Source organism: Colletes latitarsis, chromosome 8, assembly GCF_051014445.1.
Source record: "Colletes latitarsis isolate SP2378_abdomen chromosome 8, iyColLati1, whole genome shotgun sequence".
NCBI lineage: Eukaryota > Metazoa > Arthropoda > Insecta > Hymenoptera > Colletidae > Colletes > Colletes latitarsis.
Window position 1 is genome coordinate 19091110 of NC_135141.1, and position 25782 is coordinate 19116891.

General features: G+C 35.2%; 1 protein-coding gene across 2 annotated transcripts in view; it reads left to right on the forward strand.

Moving 5' to 3' along the window:
• The window catches only part of Pino (protein pinocchio), a 116960-nt gene that overhangs the window by 70504 nt on the left and 20674 nt on the right, over positions 1–25782 (forward strand). The window contains exon 1 of one of the 2 annotated variants that reach the window (XM_076770921.1): positions 19142–19363. The exons of the other annotated variant lie outside the window; for it this stretch is intronic. The gene's annotated coding sequence lies outside the window, so the exon portion shown is untranslated. Of the gene's footprint in view, positions 1–19141; positions 19364–25782 lie in introns of those variants that run through there. 2 annotated transcript variants of the gene reach the window in all.

The following is a 25782-nucleotide window of genomic DNA, read 5'->3' on the forward strand; positions in this document are numbered from 1 at the left end:
GACCCTCCAAATATTTTTCAATATTTTAGATTTGGCTGCTATAAATGCTTGGATCCTTTACAAAGAAACGACAGGAATACAAATACAACGAAAACAGTTCTTGTTTCAACTAGCAGAACAGCTTTCCACCGATTACAGAGTTGTAAGACAGAAAAATTCATCAGAACATGAAGACCCACAAAGATCAACTGCAACATCATCAAATACAGCATATTCTAACAAACGAAAAATTTGTCAAGTACGACTTTGCCACAATAACAAAACAAATAATATATGTGAAAAATGTCAAAAGTATGTTTGCGGAAGATGTACACATAAAAAGATTTCCACTTTCATTTGCTTAAAATGTACAAACAATAATGCATAAATTATTTTTTTTCCAAATGAAGTAAATTTTTTTTATTTTTAATACTTACTAATAACTTGTAGTATGACTGTAAATAATATAAAAAATATTAAAAATTAATTTTAAACAAATTTCTTCATACATTAGTTATTCTTTCACAATGCAGTCATTTTGACTGCTTTTGGCCAATATAGGTATATACTAAGTTTCAGTCTTCCTAGTGTTAAACAGAAAAACTAATGTGTTGACATTTTTTGATGCATTACGAACAGTTTCTTTTCGCATCGATTATGTCCCCGGCTCGAAGAAAAACTCTTTTATGGAGATTGACGTAATCGGAATACTTACAAATGCACTTATCCCGGCGTCCGTACGTCAGGAAACTGATTTTCATTTCATCTCCACCGTTGTAGGAGTTCATAGTTCTCGCTCAATTGTTCGTTCGAACAGTTATTCAATTCTCGGTGAATTATTATCCTTGACTGTTTTTAAAACCCTGAAACGATAGCAAATTACTTCCAAGTTTCCGACGCTTCCGCGTTCTAGCGATAATACGCGAATGGATTTGTAACGTTTGAAGTTTTGGCTATAAAAAAAGTCGTTTCGACAAATTCGATGTTCGAGTGCTTGTAAAATACGCGTCGAGAGCAATGGAAAATCAATTTTCTCGTATCGACGATCGGTCGTCCGTGATCGCTGTTCGGTGAACCGGAGCATCTCGATTCAAGTTATTATTAATTTGTTATAAAGATAGCGTCGCAGTTATGTCATCGTGACACGCTAATGTCGAACGAACCGCCTATAACTTCGACATCGGTTAACGCGATACGCTCGATAATACAATATTGTTCATAGAAAAAAAACTCGCGAAATAATCGCCGGTTTTCTCGTTACGCCAATCTAATATTGCACGCGATCCAGTTATATTTAGATCGCACTCGTTTTGATTCTGTAATGGAGGGACACTCATCTCGTCTATTCGTGAACTGTACTATTCGGGGAATGGTCGAAGTCTGAGTCAAACGACCCTAAATGCGAAACAGATTTATTTCTGCAAATGCACAGAATTTCGATTATTCTTGGTCTTTTAATAGATTATTCTGTGGCGCCTATTTGTGGCTACCGTCGACCCTTTTCGTCTATGTGGTCTTATTTACATTCGTCGCATTATCTAAGAACAAATAAAGTCCCCTTAAACGTCTCGCAAAATATACAGGGTGTTCGGCCAACCCTGGGAAAAATTTTAATGGGGAATTCTAGAGGCCAAAATAAGACGAAAATCAAGAATACCAATTTGTTCATTCAGGCTTCGTTAAAAAGTTATTAACGTTTAAAATTTCACCAGTACAGAATTTTTTTCTCAAAAATGCGCAGGATTTCGGGGGTATGTCTATTCACCAAAAATGATTGCAATTGGTCCCCGTAACCAAAAATAATTTCTCCAGAACGATTTGAAATTTTTTGTTTTCGTCGAAAAATTTAGGCGCCTAATTAGATATTCGGTAAGGAATTTTTTTCTCGAAAGTGCGTAGGATTTCAGGGGTATGTGTAATGACCAAAAATGATTGTAATTGACCCCCGCAACCGAAAATAATTTTTTCAGTACGATTTGAAATTTTTGAATTTAATTGTTAATAACTTTTTAACGAAGCCCCCATCTACAAATTTGTATTCTTGATTTTCGTCTTATTTTGGCCTCTAGAATCCCCCATGAAAATTTTTCCCAGGGGTGGCCGAACACCCTGTATTCTTCCTTCCATCCGTTGCTTGATATAAATTAAAATTTGAATTTTAGAATAATAAATCTGTTAAGCAATATTTATTTACAAATTAAGTAAAATTGAAATAAATGTTTGTTTTTTCTAATAAAAGAGACGGAGCACTTTTTTTGACTTTATTCGAACACTCAACTCTGAATTCTCGCGAGATAAGTTTAATAAAGAGTAGCAATAAAACAGGTGCTTCCCAATTAAATCGTTTCCCGAGGATATCTTTCAAGGAACGATTTATCAATATTTACGTAATTCTTGATTCTGTTGTTACACAGAGGATTATCAGTAGCTAGATAAATTGTATCGTGTACGGGAACTATAACGCACACGTTTTTGTTTTGCACGATACAATGACGCGTGTAATTCGCAACAAACGAGTCGAATGATTGAAAATAATACACGGCTGACGTCAATGGCGCGAACAGATTAAAAATCTCAAGTTTCGACGATCCCCCGTTTCGGTGAACGAACGTTATTGTTTAAACAATTCCCCCATTTCCAGAGATAACGAAAATGACGACAACGCGGCTAATCAACGGCAAATAAACTGTCCTTCCTCTTAAGATAACAAGGAAACGTGCTGTTCACGTTCGAAAATTACATTACACTTGAGGTAGCGATCGATAACGTTAAATTTTATTCGTAGTTTCGATCAAATATGAAAATACCAACGTTCGAGATTCAAGAATAATAATTTTACAATGACATTGTAATCTTATAATCTAACTGGCTTCCATGGTGGTCACTGGTGACCGACACTTTAAACCTACAACGCATTACAATATTATTTGTAATGGAAGATACTTGTAAAATTGTTAATAATCAGGAATGCTGTAAAATAGCAGACTTCTATGTTTTACGTTATATTTTTAACAAATGTTCAGTATATTGTACGAGTAATGAGAGTCGAGTTGAAAATAAAGTTATTTGATTAATTCGTTCGGGTAATGCATCTATTTTAAATCCTAACGATGGAATTATTCATGAATAAATGACGAATCAGTCGAACGACGAATAAAATGGAATGATTATCCGATCATCGACTTTGATAAACAAACCACGTGAAATATTGAAAGTAAAAACTGATACTACCGAAATTCAAATCTTACATGATTATCTTCTAACAATTATGTGCTGTTTACGATTATTTCATTATTATTTTACATTTTACGAACTTTTACTACAAAGAAATTTTTTGAAATATAAGTTGCATAACCTCTGTGGTAGCCATCTTCATTAAAATTTATATTCGATAATTTATTTATCGCACAGTTTTTTGTTCAATCCGATAAGTTATTTACCTTGGAAGAAAATCGACGTCAAAGTTGCCAGCAACCGAGACAAAATGGCCGACCATGACGTAAAGAAGTGGGGGAACGATTGCACACGTGACTCCGTGACGTAATTACTGTGTCAAATGACTTGACATACATATTTGTATGCCACTTATTTTAATACAGATATTTGAATAAATTTTATTACAAACAATTTAAACATTATTCAAATATTAATTCCAAGATATCTGATGGAGTTAATTGCTATTCAATGGTAACTAATCAAATATTATCGAATATTATCTTTTGTCTGCCCCATTAAAATTATTTTCATAGATAAGATGAAAACTAGAAGCAATATTATACAGAGATCAAGGTAATTCATAACAAACATTTTAAAGAAGATAAACAAATCAATATTCAACAGAATTTACAAGTAAATGTACCGATTTACAAGTGCTACATAAATCGATGGTAAATGTTTCCTAAGAAACTCTGTAAATATTCAATATTTAAGCATTCAAATAATATTCGAATACCTAATTATCCGGATTAATATTCGAATTTTATTCAACAAATATTTGAACCGTATTCTTACAAGAAATCCCAGCTTCGCTCGCGACGAGATAACGTTTGACCAGTGACCAGAGTAATTATGTCAATAATTATGTCATAGAGGCATAATTAATCGATGGAATGCGAGGGCGTAATTGTCGATGCGATCGTCGTTAACAGTTTCTCGGAAAGTTCGCTTTAGAACGCGTCACGTGCAAAAATTATTTTACCCGCAGAAATTCTGATCATCGATGCGAGTCAGCCTTTGAGCATAATTGCATCAACTTCTTTGTAAACAAGCTTCGATATCTGCCGTTAAGTCTAGTTGTACTTTACTCGTGTTTGGATAATGTTTATGTTATTCTTGGGATTTGCATATGCCAGTAACCTTAGCTATAGTGTGACGTAAGTATTTCTAGAACAATCATCTGTAATTGCGTTTTGAACAGTTTTTTCCTCATTGTCGAGACGACAAACAAGAAACAAACGTTGCGTCAAGCGATCAACGTTACGGTAACGTGGATAATCCTTTCTCTGCAAAGATACCTAACAAATGTACATAATAATTTTTATAATAATTTTGGCACGATTACGATTTCCGTGGCCCCTACTTTGATGGTTAAATTTGTGTTCTTGGGATTATTTTAAGAAAAAAATTGTATATGTTATAGGTACCAAATCGGCCTGGTTTAGCCGGTAAATTGGTTTTTTTGTTTTTTATAAATCTGCAAATATCTCGGTATCTATGCGAAATATGACAAAATATCAGGAGACCTATTTTGTAGGAAATAGAATTTCTTATAAAATACATTAAAATGATGTTTTGTGAAATAATAACAAATTATTTAAACAACATTATTATTTCACGAAAGCATTATAATATACTAACACAGATCTAACCCAATACCTCAATAATATTCATTACTAATTGAGTTTTAATACAGAGACATTTCTTGAGTCTCGTATAAGCAGTTGTGAACGGAGCCTCTACGTTCCCTCGACCATCATTTCGGGGAGGGGAAATAATAAATAAATGTACTCGGAAACTGCGCAGTTAATAAAAAAATGTCACACAACATAAATTGTTAGAAATTTTATATTCTACAAAAAAGGTCTCGTGATATTTTGCCATATTTCACATAGTTACCGAGATATTTGCAGATTTATAAAAAACAAAAAAATACTTTTCCGGCTAAACCACGCCCATTCGACACCTGTAACACAAGTAGACTTGGACACATTTTATTCGAAATAATGAATTATCAATTATTTTATTATTATGTACAAAATTATGGGGAGATTACGATTTCCGTGGCCCCAACTTTGGAGGTTATATTTGTGTTCTTGGGGTCATTCTAAGAAAAAAATATACAGGGTGTTCGGCCAACTCCGGGAAAAATTTTAATGGGAAATTCTACAGGCCAAAATAAGACAAAAATCAAGAATACCAATTTGTTGATGGAGGCTTCGTTAAAAAGTTATAGAAACATTTCCGGCCAGACAGTATATTTTTGGTAAAGAATTTTTTTCTCGAAAGTGCGTAGAATTTCAGGGATATGTTTATTCATCAAAAATGATTCCAATTAACCACTTCAACCGAAAATAATTTTTCCAGAACGATTGGAAATTTTTTGTTTTCGTCGATTTTACTAATTAGATTTTCGGTAAGGAATTCTTTTCTCGAAAGTACGTAGGATTTCGGGGGGATGTGTAATGACCAAAAATGATTGTAATTGACCCCCACAATCGAAAATAATTTTTTTAGAATGATTTGAAAAATTTTTTTTTCGCCGAAAAATTTCAGCACCTATCCGATTTTTTTTCTCGAAAGTGGATAGGATTTCGGAGGTATGTGTATTCACCAAAAATAATTGTAATTGACCCCCGCAACCGAAAATAATTTTTCCAGAACGATTTGAAATTTTTAAATTTAATTGTTAATAACTTTTTAACGAAGCCTCCATCAATAAATTGGTATTCTTGATTTTCGTCTTATTTTGGCCTCTAGAATCCCCCATTAAAATTTTTCCCAGGGTTGGCCAAACACCCTGTATATGTCGGAATCCATTAAAAAATTTTTGTTCTCAAATTGAATGTTACTTCACGTTGTGTAAATAAAGTTATGTTGGTTTAATCGATATTTAAATGTAATCGATGCAAAGAATGTCATCGGAAACGCAAACGTGCGTCTGGCGTTGACGTTTGGATGTAGCCTTTGAAGATAGTCGAGTTGGTTGTCTGGTTACCGGAACATTTGAAAAAAGAAATATTCGAAAGAGGAAAGAACAGAATTAAAAGGGTTTCCAGACTGAAAGGACGTGCGGGAAAAATTAGAAAAAGAATCCCTGCAGAGGACTCATCGGTTGACGTTGTACATTCTTTCGTGTTGTTAAAGTGTTTGTGTTATAGTTAACAGTTATTAGTTTATTTAGTTAAAAGAGTTAAGAAAAACAAGAAATGCATAGAGTGGCGAGACAGAGACTTGGTCGTCCGAGAGGACCTAATACAAGTCGTCCTAGAGAAATGGCTAATGAAATGGTTTCTCCGACATACACTCATACACGAAAGTATTCGAACGCTTACAATTCTAATATTCAACTAATGAAATATGTATGTTAAATTGAAGCATTTGATGTAATATGACACATATAGCAAGATTAGACAATAATTCAACGATTTGTACCGTGTTTACACTACATTTATTGTAAACACGTACCAGAAGCGGCTCACAAAAGTATTCGAACGGAACATTTAATAATTATTTAAATTGAATAATTGAAAGTTTTAATAGGAAGTTGGCCCACCTTTGGCTTTTATAACGGCCCTAAGTCGGTTTTCCATTGAGTGGACTAACTTAGAAGTAACATTTGAATCAATTGATTACCATATTTCAGTAATATTTCGTTTTAACGCTTCTTTCGAAGTAATAACTGTATTTCTCAATCTTCTTTCTACTTCATACCATAAATGCTCAATGGGGTTTAAATCTGGACTTTGCGGTGGATGTGGTAAAACGTGTGGAACGTTATACAATATCCATTCTTTAACTATTTTGGTGGTGTGCTTCGGATCATTGTCCGATTGAAACCAGTAATTACATGGTAAATTTAATTTTGATGCACTATCTTTTAAATTTTCCTGCAAAATTTTTAAGTACTTCGTTTTGTCCATTATTCCATCGATAAACACAAGATTTCCCACTCCACTGCGTGCCATGCAGCCCCAAACTAATACAGATCCACCGTTATGTTTAATAGTCGGCCGTAGATTTCGTGGTTCTAATTCTGTATTCTGTTTTCTCCAGACATTTTTACGTCCATCACTACCAAAAACGTTAAATTTACTCTCATCAGAGAATAACACAGTGTCCCAGAACGAATTATTTTTATAAATAAATTTTTCGGCGAATTGTAAACGTATAACTTTATTTTTCTTGCTAATAAATGGTTGTCTCCTTGGAACTCGTGCATGTAAACCGTTATTTCTTAATAATCGGCGACACAATTCTGGATGCACTTCTTTCTGAAACTGCGTAGCCACCACTGATGCCAATTGTGATCCAGAAGTGAAAGGATCTTGTTTGATTTTTCGAATAATTGTCCTTTCTTCTTTTTCAGTTAACTTTTTCGGACGCCCACAACGGGGCTTATTAGCAATGTTACCTTGCGTATTAAATTTCTTCACAATATAATGAATTGTAGATTTGCTTCTGTTCACAAGTTGTGCAATGTCACCATATGATTTGCCTTCCTTATGCCAATTTACTATTAATTCTCTGACAGACTTGCTTGTTTCCGATTTCTTGCGATTCATTTTGTTATATTATTAGTAATGAAGACTGTGGCAAAAATTTTGAATACTGTTTCGCTGGGACCCTCTGCTAGTGAACTGAGAAATATTTGTTTACATTCTATTATCGTTGGAAATGCTTAGTTGTTCAAAGTTCGAATACTTTTGTGAGCCGCTTCTGGTACGTGTTTACAATAAATGTAGTGTAAACACGGTACAAATCGTTGAATTATTGTCTAATCTTGCTATATGTGTCATATTACATCAAATGCTTCAATTTAACATACATATTTCATTAGTTGAATATTAGAATTGTAAGCGTTCGAATACTTTCGTGTATGAGTGTATATTTTTTTTCCAAGAATACAAATATAACCTTCAAAGTTGAAGCAACGAAAATCATAATCTCCCCATAATTTGGTACATAATAATAAAATAATTGATAATTCATTATTTCGAATAAAATGTGTCCAAGTCTACTTGTAGCTTTTTAAGGTTCTAATAGTAATGGTTTTTTTCGCTAGAGGGAGAATTCAACGTCTCTGTACACTGCCCTCCTTTGTGTATGCGCCATTAGTATTAACGTAGATGCAGTCGAGGAACTTCTGTGTGTTCCTGCTCGCTCAGCCGATCTCCAGTCGCGTCGGTTTACACGCGTAAAAGCGACACGTGTCGAAGTTGTAATACAAAATTGTTCGATTCCACGTGCTCACGATTTTCCCTTCGACCTTCCAGTGATTTAACCACCGAAATGCTCGTTGCAAATTGCTTCTACACGTGCGCCTGTTTCTTCAATCTAACCACCCACGTGCGACTGATTCATAACTGTGATCGTGTCTGCCTCTCTCTCTCTCTTTCTCTGCATACACTCACGGTGGAGAATCGAGGAAGCTGGCGAACTATGCGCAAGTAAATGTCATTGGGACCCCTGGGAGAGGTTCCTACACAATCGTCATCACACGTGGGCTTTTAATGCCCGTTACACGTCTTTGTATTCGTACACTCGCGTGATTGAAACGTTCCAAGAATATTATTTGAATATTTCCGTCTGATCCAAATAAAGCAACCGCGAACAATTTTCTCGGAAACCGACCGGAGAGACGTCGATTTCGTTCCATTTTTAAATCGTAATGATCCGAGGGATCTAATCTTTTCGTTTGATGGTGTTTAGAATAAAATTTAACGAATTACAATCGATTCTATTCCATATTGTTTTCTTTTTTAATCGCTGTCGTTTAAAAAAATTTAATTTCTACCCTGCTGCTGTTGGAAGTAATCATAATAATTTCCAAAAGATAAATACAATATTTATATTAATACTGGTTCTTTGGATATCGCTAATAATATGTTGAGTATTTATTGTATCATACAGAGCAGCTTAATAAGCTTAATAATAAGCTGTTCTGTGTAATTCAAACAATATATTCTGGTCTAATTATAGTAATATGAGACGGCTGATCTTACACACTCAGAATTAAACGTTAATAATCTATAATAAATATCATACTACTATAACTAGGGTCTATAAAAGACGTCGATGAGGTATTTTAGCTTCCACGATAAGATGACTAATATTTTGCATGCGTGTGCGTCCATATTTTTTTACGAAGATAATTCATTTAAACAAAATTACGAGGAACCTTCCGAAATGATCCGATGCATGCAGATTATCGATCATCTTCAAAGAATCATCGAGTTGAAACGATTAATCTGTTTATGTGACCCCGATGATCGTCTGATCGCTAGATGGAATGTTCAAATCCATCGCGCGTATCAGTATTAAACAAATGGTAAAAATAGATGATAGTATTTCTTCGACTCGCGTCGACTATTCTAGAACCAATTGGTACATAAATTGACTGTACTCGATAATAATGATATTCGAAGTTTACTCGTGGTATTCAAGCGATCATAAAGTATGTTAGGAAACGAATTTATAATCCGTGCCGCGTAATTGTATCGAGAGAAGTAATTTCATTAGTAACCAAAATGTTTTCTTGTCTATCGTAACGACGATAAGTGATTGTCTGTTATTATTGATTCTTCCTAGTTGACACGATTTGTATTACATGGAATTTGTATTAATATATACAGGGTGTTCGGCCACCCCTGGGAAAAATTTTAATGGGGGATTCTAGAGGCCAAAATAAGACGAAAATCAAGAATACCAATTTGTTGATGGAGGCATCGTTAAAAAATTATTAACCTTTAAAGTACCGCTCGTACTGAATTTTTTTCTCGAAAATGCGCAAGATTTCGGAAGTATGTCTATTCACCAAAAATGATTGTAATTGACCCCCGTAACCGAAAATAATTTTTCCAAAATGATTTGAAATTTTTTAATTTTGTTGAAATATTTCACACCGTCTCCAACTTTTTTTCTAGAAAGTGGGTAGGATTTCGAGGGTAGGTCTATTCACCAAAAATTATTGTAATTGACGCCTGCAACTGAAAATAATTTTTCTAGAACGATTTGAAATTTTCTTTTTTGCCCAAAAATTTAGACACCTACCTTTAGGCGATTTTTCATAAAAATTTGTTTTTCATTTTTAATAAATTTGGTTGACGCTCTACAGAAAAGTGGTCTAATACTTTTTTGTAGATACCCATGACCTCTGCTTCAGGAAAAAATTTAAATGAGATAGCTTTACTATTGTATGAGTTATGGCTGTTTGAAAATTAGACCACTTTTAGGGAATTTTTGTTTCTTTACGGTGTCAAGGAACAACTTTTTCAATATTGTTAGAATTTCTACATAGTCTTCACTAAAATACGCGTTATTTGCCTTGTGAAACATTAAAATCCTTCAATCCGTTGAAAAGTTATGACGTTTTAAAGATACGCATGAAATTTTGGAGTAATATTTCTGGTCTGAAATTATATTTTCGGTAAGGAATTTTTTTTCTCGAAAATGGTTACGATTTCGAGGGTATGTCTATTGACCAAAAATGATTGTAATTGGCCCCCGCAACCGAAAATAATGTTTCCAGAACGATTTGAAATTTCAGAATTTCGCCGAAAAATTTCAGCACCTACTCGAACTTTTTTCTCAAAAGTGGGTAGGATTTCGATGATATGACTCATGACCAAAAATGTTTGTAATTGACCCCGCAACCGAAAATAATTTTTCCAAAACGATTTGAAATTTTTTAATTTAATTGTTAATAACTTTTTAACGAAGGCTCAGTTAAGAAATTGATATTCTTGATTTTCGTCTTATTTTGGCCTCTATAATCTCCCATTAAAATTTTTTCCAGGAGTGGCCGAACACCCTGTATATTAAATTTCAAGTGTCTTTGATAATAATATCAACAGCAGTTATGAAATATTTCTTGGTAACATCGACTAAATGAACGTCACAAGAGTATTCGAACGACGAATCTTGCAAAACAAAAGAAACTTTAAATATGACACAATGTAAACACTGACGACTCCAGTTAGTATTCCACACTTCCCGTGTTCAGTACTGTAAGTATTAATAAGATTGCAGATGTTTTAGTAATAATATGCCTAAAAGAAGCCGAAACAAGCATCACTGACAGCAAACTGATAATTAAGTGGCATAATGAAGGCAAGAGCTATTGCGAAATAGCACTATTGTTAGGAAAAAGTTAATCTACTGATTTTCGAATGACGTGCAACGGCGTTTACAAGCTGTGATAAGTACTCATGGTGCTCTGACAAAATATTAAAACACAACATTTATTTAAAATCTCTATTTTGAATTTAGTCGTGTTGATATTATCAAAGACACTAGAATATATGTAATCGTGATTCTTATATGTTATTATAGAAATACAAGTATTTCGTAATTCATAATATGATTCGTATTTTTTAAGCTCCAAATTTTTTATTTCGGAACGTTCGAATACTTTCGTGACACACTGTATGTAACACTCTAGTATACAAGGTATTTGGCCACCCCTGGGAAAAATTTACATGAGCGATTCTAGAGACAAAAATAAGACAAAACTCAAGAATACCAATTTGTTGATTGAGGCTTCGTTAAGAAATTATTAACGTTTAGAGTCCCGCCCGTACTGAATTTTTTTCTCGAAAGTGCGTAGGATTTTGAGGGTATGTCTATTCACCAAAAATTATTGGACTAATTAGATTTTCGGTAAAGAATTTTTTTCTCGAAAGTGCGTTGGATTTTGGGGGTATGTGTAATGACCAAAAATTATTGTAATCGACCCTCGCAACCGAAAACAATTTTTTTAGAACGATTTGAAAAATTTCTTTTTTGCCGAAAAATTTCAACACCTACCCGATTTTTTTTCTCGTAAATGGATAGGATTTCGAAGGTATGTGTATTCACAAAAAATGATTGTAATTGATCCCCGCAACCGAAAATAATTTTTCCAGAACGATTTGAAATTTTTGAATTTAATTGTTAATAACTTTTTAACGAAGCCTCCATCGACAAATTGGTATTCTTGATTTTTGTCTTATTTTGACCTTTAGAATCTCCCATTAAAGTTTTTCCCAGGGGTGGCCGAACACCCTGTATTATCGCTTTAACTCTAAAAAAGTATTCGAACGGTCCCTATTTCGGACGACGCGAAATCGTCCAAGTGATATGACACCGGGCTCACACTGAGTACTCACGACGTCGGAACGAACTTTTAACCTTTTCTACCGTTGATCAGCATCCGCCGTCTCGACGCGTGGAATCTGTGTCGCCTGCGACTGACGTAGATGAAGACGAATCAAGAATTCTGAAAACATCAATGGAACATACCTCGTTCATCTTCAATCTGTTTCTAGATTTGCTTCACTGATCGGGAAAATGTATTTTGTACGAACAGAAACGGGGTCATAACTAAATTGAACCGAGTTTATACGAGAAGTCACAATTCTGTTTGAACAAACATCAAAATGACAAATATTCTGACCGCCTTGATTATACAGGGTGTTTGGCCACCCCTGGGAAAAATTTTAATAGGAGATTCTAGAGACCAAAATAAAACGAAAATCAAGAATATCAATTTATTGACTGAGGCTTCGTTAAAAAGTTATTAAACAATTAATTTAAAAAATTTCAAATCGTTTGAAAAAATTATTTTTGATTGCGGGGCTCAATTACAATCATTTTGTGTGAATACACACACACTTGAAACACTGTTCACTTTCGAGAGAAAAATTCAAGTAGGTACTGAAATTTTTAGACGAAATTAAAAAATTTCAAATCATACTTAAAAAATTATATTTTGTTACAGGGGTCAATTACAAGCAATTTTGGTGAACAAACATACCCCGAAATCCTGCGCACTTTCGAGAAATAAAATTCTTTACCGAAAATCTAACGTGAGGCCAGAAATGCTTCCCTGAAACATGCGAATCTTTAAAATGTCATAACTTTTGAACGGATTGGACGATTTTAATGTTTAAAAAGACAAACAACGCGTATTTTGGTAGAGAATATGTAGAAATCGCAAAAATATTAGAAAAGTTGATCCTTGACTCTGAAAAATGAGAAAACCCTCATAAAAATAGTCTAATTTTTAAACGACCATAACTCCTACAATAGTGAATATATTTAAATGTAACTTTTTGCTGAAGGAGAGCTCATGGGTACCTAGAAAAAAGTATTAAACAACTTTTCTGTAGGGTGCCCAACAAAAGTACTAAAAATGAAGAACGAATTTAAAAAAAAAAAATCGACTAGGGGTAAGTGTCTAAAAAAAAAAAATTTCGAATCGTTCTGAAAAAATTATTTTAGGTTGCGGGGGTCAATTACAATCATTTTTGGTGAATAGATTTACCCCCGAAATCCTATCCATTTTCGAGAGAAAAATTCAGAAAGGTGGAAAAATTATTCAACGAAATTAAAAACTTTCAAATTCTTTTGGGAAAATTATTTTTAGTTGCAGGGGTCAATTACAATCATTTTTGGTGAATAGACATACCTTCGAAATCCTACGCAGTTGCGATAAAAAAATTTAGGAAGGGGGACAAATTTTTCGACGAAATTAAAAAATTTCAAATCATTCTAGAAAAATTAGTTTTAGTTGCACGGGTAAAATATAATCATTTTTGGTCAATAGACATACCCTCGATATCCTAATCATTTTCGAGAAAAAAATTCTTTTCCGAAAATATAATGTGTGGCCAGAAATGTTGCCCTGAAATTTCATGTGTATGTTTAAGACGCCATAACTTCTGAACGGATTGGACGATTTTAATGTTTCAAACGGCAAACTACACGTATTTTGATCGAGAATATGTAGGAATTCTAATAATATTGAAGAAGTTGTTCCTTGACCCCGGAAAATTAAAAAAACTCTATAAAAATGGTCCAGGTTTCAAACAGCCATAACTCCTGCAAAAGTGAATATATTTAAATGAAACTTTTTTCTAAAGTAGAGCTCATAAATGCCTATAAAAAGATATTAGACAACTTTTCTGTAGAGCGTCAAACAAATTCATTAAAAATGAAAAACAAATTTTTAAGAAAAATCGACAAGAAGGTACTTAGGTGACTTTCGGCGAAATAAAAAAATTTCGAATCGTTCTAAAAAAGTTATTTCTTGGTTCTGAGGTCAAATACAACCATTTTTGGTGAATACACATACCCCCGAAATCCTACACATTTTCGAGAAAAAATTTCAGTAAGGACGGAACTTTAAACGTTAATAACTTTTTAACGAAGTGTCCATCAACAAATTGGTATTCTTGATTTTCGTCTTATTTTAGCCCCTAGAATCCTGTATAAAATACGATTCAAACAAGCGTACTATACTCTGTAACAAAATCAGTTTAACTAATTTAATTCGTGCACTTTAATTGGGTCAAGTAATAATATATCTATACAAAAAGAAAAATTCAAATAAAATATGGAAAATCATCAGTGAAAACCGTAAGTGAAGAATATTTAAAACTGCACGAATTTTTAGGATATCGCGAAAGAAAATCTCGTTCGTCTGTTTTGTGTTTAGAATTGTCATGAAGCTAGGAAAAATATGTTTTATATGAATGGAAACAAGGTCAACTAGCTGTAAATTGGATTTTAAACTTGGACGTGAATCTATAAAATGAAGCATATGAATACTGAATTGTGTTTCGGTGTAGTATTTCAGGAATAGTGAAGGAAAAAGCAAGTTTCCTTGTTTAATTTTGCATCGACAAAAATGGATCACGAACGTGTGGAAATTCATCAACATTCGAAACAATTCAGTTCGGTATTCATAGATTTAAATCTGTGAATTTGCTGTAACCATTTTGAAAAGAATATTTTTTTCTTGTAATTGTTTATAATCAAATACATAGAAAAATTTATAGTGTAAATAACACATTTGCATCTTTCCATCATAGTAGCTTTAATGTGATTAACACTTTGATGGCTGCATATTTTATGCAAACCATTCGCCTATGTCGATGATATAATTTTCACAAATATATGTAACTATACGAAGAGCAGAAATAATTTATTATTACTATGTTTGTCGGTTTAATTTAGCACACATTTCCCTGGTGGGTCATTTCACGTCTATTAATAATTTTTCTTACAGTATTGCGTGTATAATGTCAACCAAAATTAAAAGTTGACAAATTAGTCCATTGGAACAAAATATTTGTCTTCCATTGTCTTTTAATGACCTTAAACTATACGCTATTTGTGTTACAAACATTCATTAGAAAGATAAATTGTTCCATTTAGACAAAATTAATGGCCTGCGCGTGTCCTTGGTGCTTTCACCTGGAAAAAATTAGTAAGCAAGCGTGGACACGGTAGACATATTTTTATTGCCCTCCGCTCATTAAAATCGCCGCTGATTGAGAACACTTACCGACTCCATTGGGATTGTTCGCTGTTTGGTTCAATGCCTATCACGGATATGTCATCGATTGCGAATCAAGCCGAAGCAATTGACGTTTGTTATGCCTGCACACTTCCCGACTTCTGCATTTTTATATCTGTAGTTCGTAAACGTGCGAGGCACCACCATTATATCCGATCGCTTCGAGGTAACGCGTCATTCTGCGAAGGATGCGCGAACTATTCATAACCGGTTGGTCTGTTTAGGAAGCATATAAATAAATCGAACGGTTATTTTTAGAGATTTCATTTTCGCGACTCCGTACCACAATGTGCACACCGGTGTCACTAAACTCGAATTAAAATTAGCCCTTAACCTTTCGTCGATCCGTATCACTTTTTATATTTCGTTCCAGCAGGTTCACGAACTATCGAGTCATCTCCGTTCGATGGTGTATTCTACCGTGAAACGTGTATTTTTAGATTTTTTTTCGTATTTTTGATAAAAGCAGGAACATTCTCGATGCTCAACATTAAAGTAAACATCCTATGTAATACGTAAATTTGCTTAACAATGCTCGGTAACAAAAAAAAAAATAACTCCGTATCACGTGCGTAATAAATACTTCCGTTCTCCGAATCTTAAAACAGTATTATAAATTGAATGATTTATCAACAGGACAATGTTTGAGCATACTGTAGTATACCGAAACAGACTTACGAGGAAAGAAAATGTTTTGGTCGAAAAGTATTTTACATAAAAAAGTAGAGTAAAAAAAATTTCTCATACGTATTATTCAGATTCCTTTCGTTCTTAGAAATACACCGTGAATATTGTACCTGATATATTTCTGGAAATATTGTTTCTCGTCGGTTTGCGGAAATGCAGTTAAACGACGGAAAATCAATAGATAAACGTTATTACATCTGAGCTGAGAATCTCTGTCCACTCTAATCTGCAAAGGTGACTTGACGTATGTCCGCTTATGAATGTAACACGGAGGACGGTGACATTTCAGCGTTAAAGATAAGTCCACGCTTTTCTTTCTCTCCGCATAATTCGGTGGGGTGTGTGTATACGTGACAGTCGCCTTTCATTTCCTGGGGTTTTTACATCCCGTTGCGTGGGAGATGCTTCGGTATTCAGTTGCATGTCGCGTTCTACATTCATGGTGCCCAGCACAAAATGGAATTTGTGGGGCCCCATCCAAAGAAAATACGAATAATGAATATTTTTAAACTCAGTCTCGTTTAAAAAGCTTCAACTGACTTTTACGCGAACCTTCAACCGTACCCGAAAAATTATAAAATAGTTTAATACCACAATCGTTACATATTGATAACAGGATTAAATCAGACTTAAAAAATATAGATAATTGATATATGACTTCAATATGTATCTGAATCGATAACAAATAAAAGATAAATAACTATATTTCATACCGATTATATAAAAACTAGTATTTGATTTATAGAATGATAATACTTATATCTCATATCGAAGGAACAAAAACTTAGTCTGTCGCTGTACGTTTGTATTTATCCATTATGTCAATCAAAGTCACGCAGAGTTACGGAGAATCGATAAAAAGAACGGATTACAGTTTGCCATAGAGTCTATTTCTAACAATAAGTTTACAGAATTTTATGAAAATAAACGTTGCTCCCTTGGAGGGAAAGATAAGAATGATCAAATTTCATCCACCTCCTTGCGCCATAAACTCTCGGTCAGATGGGCGCATTTCTTAGCTCTGAGAATGTTTTTTTAAGGATGAAAGACGACCGTGTGCGAGGCAACACTTCAAATTCGACAGATTCCTTACTTCGATGAACGAGTCACGACGACCATAAATTTAAGGGCCTCCGTGGGACCGCCCTGAAGCCTTTGCCTGTTTTCTTTCAGATATACTTTCCTTGACCTGCCTTACACGCAGTCACACATTTTTCACAATCCCTTCCTACAGCTACGAATGACCAATCCCTCGCTAACCACACCCCAATTCTTCCTTTGCGACTTCAGTTTTACCACCCATTAAATCGTTAATTTTAAAAATTAGAAACGACCGTAAGATATTCACACATAACCGTTTGTTTTGTTTCAAATTACTTTAATATCGTTTCCCCTGTCATAACCATTCTCTTTGCCAAGCAACGTTCGGATTCGGTTCTAAATCTTCTGAAAATTAATCAAATATTTCTGTACCGTGCATTTCTACGTATTTGCATTAGGCGTTTCCTCTGAAGCACTTGAAAGTATCATACTGCAAAAAGTATAGAATTATTAGAATTATTATTAAATCGTTAATTTTTAGAATTAGAAACGACCGTGAGATACTCACACATAACCGTTTGTTTTGTTTCAAATTACTTTAATGTCGTTTCCCCTGTCATAACCATTCTCTTTGCCAAGCAACGTTCGGATTCGGTTCTAAATCTTCTGAAAATTAATCAAATATTTCTGTACCGTTCATTTCTACGTATTTACAGTAGGCGTTTTCTCTGAAGCACTTAAAAGCATCATACTGCAAGAAGTATAGAATTATTAGAATTATTATTAAATCGTTAATTTTTAGAATTAGAAACGACCGTGAGATATTCACACATGATCGTTTGTTTTGTTTCAAATTACTTTAATGTCGTTTCCCCTGTCATAACCATTCTCTTTGCCAAGCAACGTTCGGATTCGGTTCTAAATCTTCTGAAAATTAATCAAATATTTCTATACCGTTCATTTCTACGTATTTGCATTAAGCGTTTTCTCTGAAGCACTTGAAAGTATCATACTGCAAGAAGTATAAAATTATTAGAATTATTATTAAATCGTTAATTTTTAGAATTAGTAACGACCGTGAGATATTCACACATAACCGTTTGTTTTGTTTCAAATTACTTTAATGTCGTTTCCCCTGTCATAACCATTCTCTTTGCCAAGCAACGTTCGGATTCGGTTCTAAATCTTCTGAAAATTAATCAAATATTTCTGTACCGTTCATTTCTACGTATTTGCATTAGGCATTTTCTCTGAAGCACTTAAAAGCATCATACTGCAAAAAGTATAGAATTATTAGAATTATTATTAAATCGTTAATTTTTAGAATTAGAAACGACCGTAAGATATTCACACATAACCGTTTGTTTTGTTTCAAATTATTTTAATGTCGTTTCTCCTGTCATAGCCATTCTCTTTGAAAGTTAATCGTGCATTATTGTACCGATTCCTGTCCAAGGGACGCGGCCCGAATCCGAGTTTACGATGCCCGGGAGCGCGATTACCTTTTGTTTACTGGGGCGTTGCAGCTCGTTTCGGAGAAATGCAAAAATGAGTAAAATTTCGTGCGCCGTGGATGGATATTGGGAGTCTGGAATTTATCCGTGATAAGGACCGTTATCGCTCCAGCCACGCGTTATTTATTTATCAACATGTGCCTGTAACATGCGGCGCCACGCGCGGAGAATCCCTGCCCCTGTGTTCCTCGTACACGCACACAGAGATGCGCGATATACGCTCACGCACACGATTCCAGTCGGTTGCGCAGATGGGGTTTTCTGCCTCGACTTTCCTCTTCCCCCCACCCGTCCGCCCCCTCGCCCAGCGACCACTACCACGCTGCCCAACCCACACCGCGGTTATAAAAGGCCGGAGCGCTGCCGCGGTAAGCTTCAGTCAGACTCGAGACGTTGGTGGTGGTTTGTTCGACGTTTTCTCATTCGTATCGAAGATTCGAGCCAAAACTCCGTTATACTCTTGTCCGAGATTCGACGTCTTCGTACTTCCCGACGACTAAATCGAAGTTCGAAAACCAGTGAAAGACAGTGCGACTCTGTTGTGCTCCTACTGCCGTCCAGTTTTCGAGGATTACTGCGAAACGTAAGTTGCAAATATAACTTATAACCGTGCGCGCGTTGCAAGCATCGCTCCTCGACGCATTGTGTTCACGAAAAGTGTGCACGAATTCGTCGGATACGAACGATCAAAGGTAGCGAAAATAAAAGTGTTTCTCGATGCGATGCCTGCAACGAAGCCAGTGGATCCCTTGACGTTCTTCTTCGAACTCTGCATTGGAACGTCGCTTACCCATGCTTTCACCATGCCTTCCACTACGAGAAAGCATGGTTAGCTCGGGAGGGTTTTCTTTCGCATCGAACGCCGTTGGTAATGTTTCTTCGAATCGAGAGCTGGAAAGTCTGGATCTTGGGAACGTAGCAGGGTAGTTTTTACGTTTCGTAAAAGAACCTGTAATAGCAACGCATGCATAGAGAGCGAAGAAGCAAACGGAGCGTGGGAATCAATACTCTCGACCGTCGAGTCGCGTGACTAACTTCAGGTTGGTAACTTCGTACTGACGCCCAACGGTCGGGAGCCATCGACCGAGGTTTTGACCGTTTGCGTCGACGATCAAGAACCTTGTCGCCGTTGGAAGTGTTCTAGACGCGACGGTGTAGCAATAACGTTTATCGATAACGTTTCCCCGCTTTGGTTAGATATCCAATTAATGGGAAAAACTTTGACGCAGCTCTCGCGTTGTAAATTTTAGTAGCTGTCAGAAACGGGCAAGTTTTATCGGTCGTTGGTACGATTTGAGAGTTTGAAATAACCGTGGTATACGCTTCGATTTACAAACGGGCACACGGTGAGTGGTTTAAATTTACGAAGACGTCGATGCTCAACAAACGAGGTCATACCTCGACGATAATTACAACGTTTGTTTGTGTAAGGACTCGAAAACCCGTTACGCTAGTTGTACAACGTCGAATTCCAGAGACGGAATTTTAATTTCTCAATCTTATTAACGCTTCGCTGCATTCTTGGCCGTTTCGCTCATGCATGTCGGTTGCAAACATTTTCGTGTTGGTCGCATTAAACGCAACAACACACCAGGTGGATTGACCTCGCGTGTAGCGGTATTTTGTTTTAAGTGCTTCGTAAATATTTTACGATGGTAAATTCACGGCAATGCGACACTGCGGGCAACAGTTTTAAATTACGAGCTTTGCGCATGGTTGATATTTATTTTGATTGAACGCGGTCTTCATTCAAAATGTAAGAATAATAGGATTTAAACTTACAAATGCAGTAGGTTTATTAATATTTCAATTTCAAAGAAGAGTTTATCGATAGAAATTCAAAAATTGGTATTCACTTGTTGCTAATTTCTTACGAAGGTAGCAATTATAGCGCCAAACGTTTTTACGTGAAAGTTTCGATTCCTTTCGGAGTTGCAGCTTTAATGCTGTTGCCGTATTTAGTGTTACTTAAAAAGGAAACTGCTTTGCTGTCATACTCCGCGTTGCTTGGATATTATGCAATCGAAGGTCCTTGCAATGTCGTTGCTTCACGACGAATCAAACATTTCAATTACATAAGGTCACTCGACATACCGTACATTTTCCCATCACGTGAGGATCGTCAAAGTTTAACGCCGATGCCTGTAATGGTTGTTTTACTTGATCGTTGGTTCTCCATGTTAAATATTAAAATACTTGTGGCCGCTTTAAACTATTTTCTACGTTATTTTTATTCGCGGTATTTTAAGAAATATAATTTAGTAATCGCGACATTTTGAATATATTATGATAGAGTTATTAAAATTTGTACTATCGATACACAGAATCGAATACAGAGCATTGCGTAACCTTAAAAAAGCAAGAATGCACGATATCGAAGCAAGAATAGCAAGATTGCATTTGCAGCGTGTTTCGAAATATGGCGCAACCAGAATTAACCGCGAAAATAGAGGACACGCGTGTGCATCTTTGCGCGAATAGGAAAACGCACAACTCCCATCAAGGCGAAATAGGATTTTCCGTATTTCCGTCCACGTCCTGCAGTTGAGGCGACCTGATTCCGCTTTGGTTGTAGCCACGCATCCGCGTGGGAGTTTGTCAGAGTAGTTGGCGAGGTCGATCGATATCTCGAATTCACCCCCGCATCTCCAGAGAGACTGTCACGACCTCGAGGGTTGTTGGCCTCGTTTCAAGCCCCACGGGGAATCGGTAAAATATACGCTGCTGCTACCAGACGACGAGGGTGAAGAGTTCCTCGCGGGTCACGCATTTAGGTTAGCCCTGTACGCACTCGAGACGAGTGGAAAGTAGCGTCGCCACTATCCATCCATAAAATACACACCCGCTTCCAGTCTGTCGCGTACGAAATTTCTTCGGAAAAAATATTTCGATCGAAATATCAATCGTAGGATTATTAAAAAATTTGTATAAGCCAGTGCATCTCAAAAATGAAGAATCGTAAAAGAAAATTGTATTTTACGTATAGATTCATTTTTTTATTTCAATATATTTTTTTGATAGTGTACTTTCAAATATTTTACCTTTCTTTTTTCACTGAAAGAACATTTCCAGTTGTAATTCAGAGCTTTCACGTTATTGCACTCGAGCCTGGTAAAAGCTTTGAATAAAATCCATTAAAACGAGTGCACTCCATCGAATGTTGGAGTAGTTTTTTTTTTGTGAGCGAGATTTGTTTGGCTCGCGATCGCAAGAATTATCCTGTTCCCGATCGGATCGCAATTTTTACCGACAGTTACCACGAGTTACGATTCTTGTTTTATAATCCACTGCGGAACGTAATTTACGCGATTTAATACCGTTTTCATGGTTTTAAATATCTCGAGTTTAGTCATTTGTACCGTGACCCCAGATTATTTGCTTCGTGCTCACGTTCCACTTTCGAGCGCATGCACGCATCGCGTGGACTTAAAATACATTGGAATTGGAGATGGATACGAATTCAGATCGCTTAATATACGTACTCGTAGTCTTGTGCATAAAGGTTACGCATAAATACCGACTGTCTCAGCACATCGATATGAATTTTATTACAATGTATCTGAAATACATTATGGATTATTCGAATATTCTTTAAACATATCCACGTTCGAATGTTAAAAGACGTATCGTTATTATAATTGAATTAAAATATAAACGAACAAGGAATCACTTGCTTGGGGAGGGGGTGCTAAGAGTGCCCCGGAAGGCCTTTGTTAGCTTCATGGGTAGATTCGTCCCTGGTTAATTTTCTTTGTTTCGGGGTTCGGGGTCCAATGATCCTAGGACTCTCAGGCTCGACGAGATACAACCTCCCAGGGTTAAAGATGAAAAATATCGATTATTCACGGACGTAGGGGGCAGAGGGTCAAACGTACCAGACCGGATACGTCGGTATTAAAGGTTAAATAGAATCACCATATAGTTTCGCACTTGAGGAGGACGCGCCATGGCCCGAACATAGACTCTCCGACCTCAGACTACTTTGGTCCATACGCGCATACTATTCGCCACTGGCATACCCCTTTCTTAACGCTCTTCTATTCTCGTGCTGCGACAGAATAAAAATACGGGATCACGTGGACTCGCCTAACCGTCTCGGGATTCTTGCCAACGGTTTGCGAACCCGTTTTCCTTGTAAACTGACAGAACCGAAAGAGGCGAACGCATCTCGAAAGCTAATCTTGGTAGCTCGTCGCGCGACGGAAGCAAAAGGTGCAAAAGTCGTCGGATGCTCGCTCGTCAGTTCAACCCTTTCGCGCTGTAAGCAGACCATACTTTGCTAGTCGACCCCTACATATTGTTTTCTTAGATTCGAGACCTAACTCAGGCCATGAAAAATATTGACAATTTGTTAAATTACACGACTTTCATTCAAACTTGAAATTTTTATTAATACAATTTACTGGACAGGTAAAATATTAGCTACGTTTTATTAAAATCAAAGATCACTTAAGGTTTCTTTTAAAAATTTAAAATGAAATTCTCTGTCAGATCCCAAGAGCGTTATCAAAGGTATTCAAATTAAAAATTTTTATTAATACAATTTAATGGATGTGTGAAATATTAGCTATGTTTTATTAAAATCAAAGATCGCTTAATGTTTCTTTTAAAAATTTTAAATGAAATTCTTTGTCAGATCCTAAGAGCGGCATCAAAGTTATTCAAACTTTAAATTTTTATTAATACAATTTAATGCACGGGTAAAATATTAGCTGCGTTTGAATAAAATAAAAAATCGCTAAATTCAGTAATGTTTTGTCTAAGAATTTAGAATGAAATTTTCTGTCTGATCCCAAAGGTATTGAAACTTTAAATTTTTACTAATACAATTTAATGAATGTGTAAAATATTAGCTATGTTTTATTAAAATCAAAGATCGCTTAATGTTTCTTTTAAAAATTTAAAATGAAATTTTATGTCATATCCCAAGAGCGTCATCACAGATATTCAAACATTAAATTTTTATTAATATAATTTAATGGACGGGTAAAATATTAGCTGTGTTTTATCAAAATAAAAGATCGTTAAATTAAGTAATGTTCCCTTTAATAATTTAAAATGACATTTTCTGTCTGATCCCAAAGGTATTGAAACTTTAAATTTTTATTAATACAATTTAATGGACGGGTACAATATTAGCTATGTTTTATTAAAATCAAAGATCGCTTAAGGTTTCTTTTAAATATTTAAAATGAAGTTGTCAGATCCCAAGAGCGTCATCAATTTAATGAACGGGTATAATATTAGCTGTGTTTTATCAAAATAAAAGATCGTTAAATTAAGTAATGTTCCTTTTAATAATTTAAAATGAAATTTTCTGTCTAATCCCAAGAGCGTCATCAAAGGTATTCAAACTTTAAATTTTTATTAATACAGTTTAATGGACGTGTAAAATATTAGCTATGTTTGATTAAAATCAAAGATCGCTTAATGTTTCTTTTAAAAATTTAAAATGAAATTCTCTGTCAAATCCCAATAGCGTTATCAAAGTTATTCAAGCTCTAAATTTTTATTAATACAATTTAATGGAAGAGTATAATGTATTTTATCAAAATAAAAGATCCCTAAATTAAGTAATATTCCTTTTAATAATTTAAAATGAAATTTTCTATCTAATCCCAAGAGCGTCATCAAAGTTATTCAAACTCTAAATTTTTATTAATACAATTTAATGGACGTGTAAAATATTAGTTATATTTTATTAAAATCAAAGATCGCTTAAGGTTTCTTTTAAAAATTTAAAATGAAGTTGTCAGATCCCAAGAGCGTCATCAATTTAATGGACGGGTATAATATTAGCTGTGTTTTATTAAAATAAAAGATCGCTAAATTCAGTAATGTTTCTTTTAAGAGTTTAAAATGAAATTTTCTATCAGATCCCAAGAGCGTCATCAAAGTTATAGGTAATCTATCAACTACGTCATCGTCTTGTTTGACGTCATATTTATTTAGATCGCGTCATAATAAGGCTTCATTGAAAATTTCACCCACGATTGAGCTTTTTGCATGGAAATGCTTTGAACGAGGCGCACCAGGTATTGAAAATCCATTGACTGGCCGAGCCGAAGTAAATTTGATAAGATCGATACAATTTTCCGTTTTGTAGTTGAATTCAAGGTCGCGTCTCAGCGACCGAGACGAATTCTATTGGAAAAGCAGAGGTTTAATGATTATATTTTGTGGTTGTAACCGTTAAGGACAATGGTCTATAAAAAGCCTTCGGTTTAATCGATTCAGATACGTCTGTACATGAAAACTTAACGAACGTGGACTATAGAACAATATTCGTTTTATGCGCGGCGTTAAAAATAATCCGTGTATCTTTAGAATAGTCTATTTTTACGATTGTATTACTAATGCATGCTTTCAGAAGCAATGCAGAGACACGTGAGAAAATATATCCCTTATTCGTGTCCTCCTTGTTGGCGCTTCGTCGACTCTTGGTTATCCTCCCGCTCTAATTTCATCCAGAATCAACGACCACGTGGACACTGTTGTCGAAAAACATCGTCGAACGAAAGTAGCTAATTTTCCCTCCAATATTTCTAATTTGTTTGTACAACTGTCACGTGGATTACTGTCCGTGCTAAAATTACTTTATCGATTTTCCCGTGAATAATACAGTCATTTTCACGTGTATAATATTTATCCCGCGTTTCCCTGAAGCACTTAAAAGTATCATATTGGAGAAAAACACTTTTCGGTATTTTAAAAATTACCAAAAAAAAAATCAAATATTTCTGTACTGTCCATTTCTACGTATTTGTATTAGAACGAAAAATAGAAAATATCAGTGTGTTCGTAACCAATGTCATTACCAATGATCGTAATACTCGTAAATGGCGATGTTAGGTAATAATTCTGAGGTTCATCGTTCGACGAGCAAACGCACAGAAACGGTACCAGAGGAAATTAGGTCGTCGACGGCTAATGGGAATTGCATTTATTTTCGAGCCCGTGTGGTTGCGCTCGATTGCATTTAGTTGTGCAAATTGAGGCTGC